Here is a 6000-nt window from a genome sequence, read left to right on the forward strand (position 1 = left end):
TAGTATGTAGTTGTCAGCTTCCAAGCTGCCATAAGGACGGAGAGGAGACAGTAGCGTGACGAAGCTTGACAGTATATTAGAACACTATATTAGAGCACTTGGTTTTATCAAGACTATGAAACTATGTTTCATTTTACAATTTTGTTGGCCTTTGTAATTTTTACCTTTTACACACCTTGAAGATAGCTGACCCATGGAAGTGAGATTAGGTGTTTATTCCAAGGATCGCTTCTCCTTAGATAAATGCAGGGGTGGGCTTCAAAGATTTTACCACGGGTTTCTCTGCCCGGTTGCTGGATGGTTGTGGCCATGGTAGGCGTGGCCTAGTCAGCCTCCTGCATCACAGGGGAGGTGTTCTTGCCCTTCCCGGGCTCCAGAGGTTTTCCTCAAGCCTCTGGGAGGGCAAAAATGGCCTCCCCAGGCTCCAGAGGCCCTAACTTCCAGTAGGTCCATTTTTTACCCTCCCTGAGCCTCTGTGTATGCCCTGCACTTACCTGCATCCAAAATGGGCCACATGGGGGCTCCTGGGAGGGGCGGGGGGGCAGGCAGGAGTGGGATTTGGGGGTTCTCCAAACTGCACAGAATCTTAGCTAGAGGTTCTCCCGAACCCCTGCGAACTCCCAGCAGCCCATCCCTGGATAAATGTGTTCTCAGAAAAATTAGAGGCCCTAGCAAAACAGGAAGTTTCTTTTTATTGGATGTTGCTGAAATAGAAAATGGGTGATTGGTAAAAGGTGGTATTCTATAGGAGCAGCTGAACAGACTGTATATAAAGTATTGTAAATTGGGGGTGGACAGCCTGCATGGCTGTCAACCTAACAACTTAGTGTCATTGCTGTTGGGTGAAGAATAAAGAACTTAATTTCATGCAACTGCCTGCTTTTTTCATCCTGGCATAGAATCATCCTGACAAGGAATAACGCATCATGATGAGACATTGGTCTCCTAGAGTAAGGAGAGCAACTCTAATGGTTTGATGCCTTTCACTTCATGGAGATCTATTGTAAACCTGACTTTGATTTTGAGCAAATAGATTCTCACTTTATTTCTACAGGGCAACTGCTACTTATGCAGTAGAAAACCTATACTAGATCTCACTCACTACCTCTAAGGCATCAAGGCATTGGAGTCATAAAAGGTGGCTTTCAAAATAACAAGGGAAACAGAATGGGGAACCCACCTGCCAATGATATGATCATCCCCAGCCCTTGGCCAATTTTCAGCAGAGATGTAAAAAGAAATCTGATAATTGGCTGATAGCATTTCTCTCTGAATTCATATTTATGCCTTAACTGAGTTCATATTGGAAATAATACAGAAGTCATATTTAAAAGAAAATGACATTGAGTCTATTCTTCTTTGATTTCTGTGACCTCTTCGTTACTTTTTTTGCTTCTTTGCTAAGATATACACCATGTAAGATGCTGTTCTCAAAACACACTTAACCAGTCACTACGCAGTGGCGCAGTGGCTTCATGATGCTGTAACTACCAGCCAGAAATGGTCTGTACTCTGGCAGTTCAAATCTGGATTTGTGAGATGGAATGAGCCCTTAGCTTTTGCCCACCCAGCAGTTTGATAGCATGCAGTATTGAGAATAGATAAATGAGTACCATTTTAGTGGGAAAAGCCTAGCTGCATTTGTGTTGTGAAAAGCAGAAGCTGGTGCTGGACCTGGCTGGACACAAGGCATTGTGATACAAGGCAAGACCAGCTAAGAGCCAGCAATCTGAGCACTGCTAATTGGTGTAAATTTAATCCCCCCCCATGCACAGCGCACCAAGGATAAGTGCGCAAGCGCTGAACAGAATCAATTAACAATCCAGGCCCGTGATGGCGAACCAATGGCACACGTGCCAGAGGTGGCAAGCAGAGCACTCTCTGTGGGCACGCGTGCCATCACCAGCTGCTCTTCTGGGTTCCATTGTGCACATGTGTGCCAGCCAGCTGGTCCATCGCGCATGCACGCCAGCCAGCTACTCTCTCCCGGGTTCCGGCCGTATGCTGGTCTTCATGCGAAGACCAGCTGGCTGGTGCACATGCACACGCAGGAACCTGGAAGAGAGCAGCTAGCCGGTGCGCATGTGTGATGGACCAGCTGTCCAGCACACATGCGCATAACAGAACCCGGAAGAGCATCTGGCTGCTGAGCGCATGCCCACCGGCTAGCTGCTCTCTTCTGGGTTTTGGTGCTCCAGTACCTGCGCGTGCGTTTCAGTTTCGGCACTTAGTGCTGAAAAGTTTAACCATCACTGTTCTAGGCTGTCAGGACTGCATTGTGTGTCTAGTATGTGTAGATTTCCCTGATATTGTATACCGTACACTAAATAAATAAATAACCAATGAATGTGGCAGAACACAATAACAATAACTGGGTAAAAATTAACATATCAGAAATACAAATTCCTGCTCACTTTCTACAGGCAGTGCTAAGACTCCACGGATATTGCTATCAGCTTTATCATTAGCTAGTCAGGCAGCAGGAGATGTTCTGAAGCGTGTTACTTGTGGCCAGGTCTTGCCAAAACTTTGTGCAATAGAGAAGCTTATTTTTGTGGTCATTTTTGGTCTCTACCTGTTTTTCCTGCAAGACAAGGTAGGCAGAAGGAAGCAAAGGACCAGGCTTTAAGTGTAACCACAGTATTGCTAAGTGAAGTGATTTAAATATATGCAGGTCCGGGCTGATTAAGGATAAATCTATGCCCTTTGGGTTGGGGCTAATTAATTGGGCTATTTGATTCCTTTTTAGTGTTCCCACAAAACTGTAACCTCCCAGTTGATCCTATTCAGCATATTAGCGGTTACGGTGTATGATTTATTCTCGGCTACTATGTATTTTAATTTTCATATTATTGAAATTGTTTTTAATTTCTTTTTAATTTTGTTTACTGCCCACAGTCACTTATTGAGATGGGTGGCCATACAAATTGAATGAATGAGTGAATATATATATTCAATATTGTGGGAACAGGAGCTGCGTATAAGACTTGATTCTATCAATTAACACATGTTTGTGTGTCATCTCCAGAGCTGATCCAATTTGCCAGGCAACATTCTTTCCTGAACCTCTTCCACTCCGACAGGACAATTAACTAACTTAATCAGCAGATTCCTCTTCAGCCTTTACGTGAGGTTCACTTGCTCTAGTAAGGCCTTTACTTGATGGAAAGCAGATCTCCTTCCATTCTTCCAGAGACACTAGGAGCTGCTGCATTCATCTACAGGGCAATAGATGAATGAAGCTTTGGGTTTTTTGATCCACGATCTTGTTTGTCATTCAACCAATATGAGCTACTGGTTCCCTGCTGCCAAGTACTCTATGGGGAAGGCTAAGTGTTTAATGCAAGTTGTCTTTTTTTTATTATTATTACTGCTGGAGAGGTTAGCGTGGTGGTTATCCCTTATGCTTCACTAATTTTAAACACACCTTGAACTAAGTGCTGTAGCAAAGAGAACATTAACATGATAGTTCAGGTGGGGAAGACAGCAAGAGGTAAGGAGTTTGGGTTGACATTTTATGTCTTTTAAAATGTTGACCTTTTGGAAATATCACTGTGTACATTTTAAATATTAATAAAGGAGCTGGCTGTTAGATGGCAGAGTGGCTGTTTGTCAGGGGGTGACCTTTCATTGAAGGAAAAGAAAATTGACAGTTTTATTAGCTGTAGAGGACCATGGGGTGGGAAAGCAGGAGGGAGGAGAACCTACCACTTTAATTAGTTAAACAAGCTATATATTCCAAATGAATCATAGTTTAAGGCTTAGTTTTGAGGCTCCTGATGGCACAAATCATACTTTTTTGTGTGCGTGTTCTTTTTGAGCAAATATTTGCTTTGCTAATAAGACATCTCTACTCATCTTGTTCTCTTGGACTGAAAAAAATCATATTGAACACTAGTTCCTACTATTTTATTATCAAACCATGGATCTGAAAATAATTCCAGGGGTTCATTTTAAAGCAGAAAAACTGGGGTGTTAAGCATCTTTTTTCATCTTTGGCACCAAGTATACTGCATAGGAGGTGAGCTTTCTATATCCACTCTACTTTGGGCTCAATATTCTCTAGTTGCCCTAATTTTCCTTCTTGACACTCTTCTTTCTTGTGGAAAACTAGAATTCAGAATAATCTATGCCTAAGAACTCATGTCAAACTTTCCTGACCATGGAACTATCAGCAGTAGGTGTTTAATATAACTTTCTAGGTAGGTTGGGGTGTTTTAGGTAACCAATAATGGCAGGATATAAGCAGGAGTCCTTCATCTCAGCAAATTATCTATCTAATATTACCTGTCCAAAGCACTCTAGTGTTCTTCTTTAACTCACTTTAACGTATTGTCCGCTAAGATTGGAAGAGAAGGTGTAACAGCAACCTTTTGTACAGTAAAATTGCCTCATGACATGGAGGAGATTGAGATTCTAGCTCATGTGTTCCTTCAATGTTCTTGTTACAATTATTTATTCTCTACCTTCATAACTCCATTTGCTAATAGCTGCCTCTTCTGAGGATAATAGTATATTTTACTGTCATTTGTGGGTTCCACTTACCTTCAATACCGGTTCAGAACTGTGAGCACATGCGCACGTGCGCTCGCTTTGCTTGTGCGTGGCGCTTCTGCGCATGTGCAGAACCTCTGCGCATGTGCAGAGCATCCATGATGACATCCAGGTGGGTGGGCGGAGCCTCCCTCCGCCGTCATTACTGGTAGAAATCCAACACTGTTTACTGTCCAAAAGTTGCAAAATTCTTCTCAAGTGCCATTGCTTTACACAAGAAAACACTCCTAATTTTAGGATTGTATAAAAAAAGGAATTCCTGCAGATTTTACTCTGCTAATCTATCACTCACTTTAGGGGGCGATGCTCATCTCAGTTTCTAGGCCATTGAGCCAGCACTGTCTGAAGACATTTCAGCAGTAACATGGCCAGCATGACATCACACAATAGCGCAGAGCATGCGACGAAACCTTCCCACTGAAGTGGGACCTCTTTATCTACTTGCATTTACATGCTTTCGAACTGCTAGGCTGGCAGTAGCTGAAGCAAGAGACAGGAGCTCACTCTGTCATGCTATAGGAAGGGAACACCACCAAGACAGTGCCAGGATCAGTAAGGTACAAACAAACTTAGAAAGGCAAAAGGCCACAGGCATAGGGAAATGACCTTCCCAAAATAGAACACATGAACATCAGGGCCATTTAGGAACAAAAGAGGACATAGGGAAATGACACACACAAAAGACTCAGGACATGCCAGAAAAGGAACTATCAAGACAGCAGAAACTAGGAGAGCAAAACAAAAGGAATGGCAGAGGATTAGCAAAAGGAAAAGATTTAATCAATAGCCCAAGCAATCTGATAAGAGTCAAGCCGGGGGGAAGGGCTTACTTGATAACAACGTGATCAGCTTAAGGCAAGGAGCAAATAATAAGAACAGAAGGAAACAAAAGAACATGAGACCAGATAGCCCAGACACCACCCAGTTTCAAGTAGGGAAAAACTAGAATAAGAAAACAGGGCAATCCAAGAACACACACACAAAGGGAAGACCCACAAAAGTAACAAAAGAAACAAAGAACTTCCTTTGTATCAAAAAGTATAAGAATGCATGCTTACCTTGCAACGATGTCAGCTCACCCAGGAACGCTGGTTCGTGCGCTTGCCGGATCCGTCTTCCTGAAACATAATAAAAAGAATCCTGTTTTCACGCAGCTCGCTTCTCTCATCAATTGATTCATCGTGCCTGGGACGATTTCTCACCCGGGAAATTCAACCTTTCGGGGAAACCTCTGCGGAGATTCTAACAATGCGATGATAGGACTTGAACCTTCGAAGTATAGACTTTCTCTGGCATCTTTTAAGCCACTGAACCACAGGCCTCTTAGGATTTTATAAATATACATTTTCCCCTGAAGTTTCTTATGTTTTGTGCTAAAACAAATCAAAAGATAGAAATGTTATAATCTGCCATATTTAGTAGTACTCATTTGCAGAGGCTTTGCCC

The 6000-nt window shown here is 42.8% G+C and overlaps 1 long non-coding RNA gene across 1 annotated transcript in view; it reads left to right on the forward strand.

The window, feature by feature from the left end:
* Window positions 1-5554, forward strand: part of LOC148116720 (uncharacterized) — a 129076-nt gene extending 123522 nt beyond the window's left edge. The window contains exon 2 of the long non-coding RNA XR_015731261.1: window positions 5200-5554. This is a non-coding gene — a long non-coding RNA (uncharacterized LOC148116720). The remainder of the gene's footprint in view (window positions 1-5199) is intronic.
* Window positions 5555-6000: the final 446 nt, after the last annotated feature.

The sequence above is a fragment of the Pantherophis guttatus genome, chromosome 1 (genome assembly GCF_059756535.1).
Source record: "Pantherophis guttatus breed Tessera chromosome 1, ASM5975653v1, whole genome shotgun sequence".
Lineage (NCBI taxonomy): Eukaryota > Metazoa > Chordata > Lepidosauria > Squamata > Colubridae > Pantherophis > Pantherophis guttatus.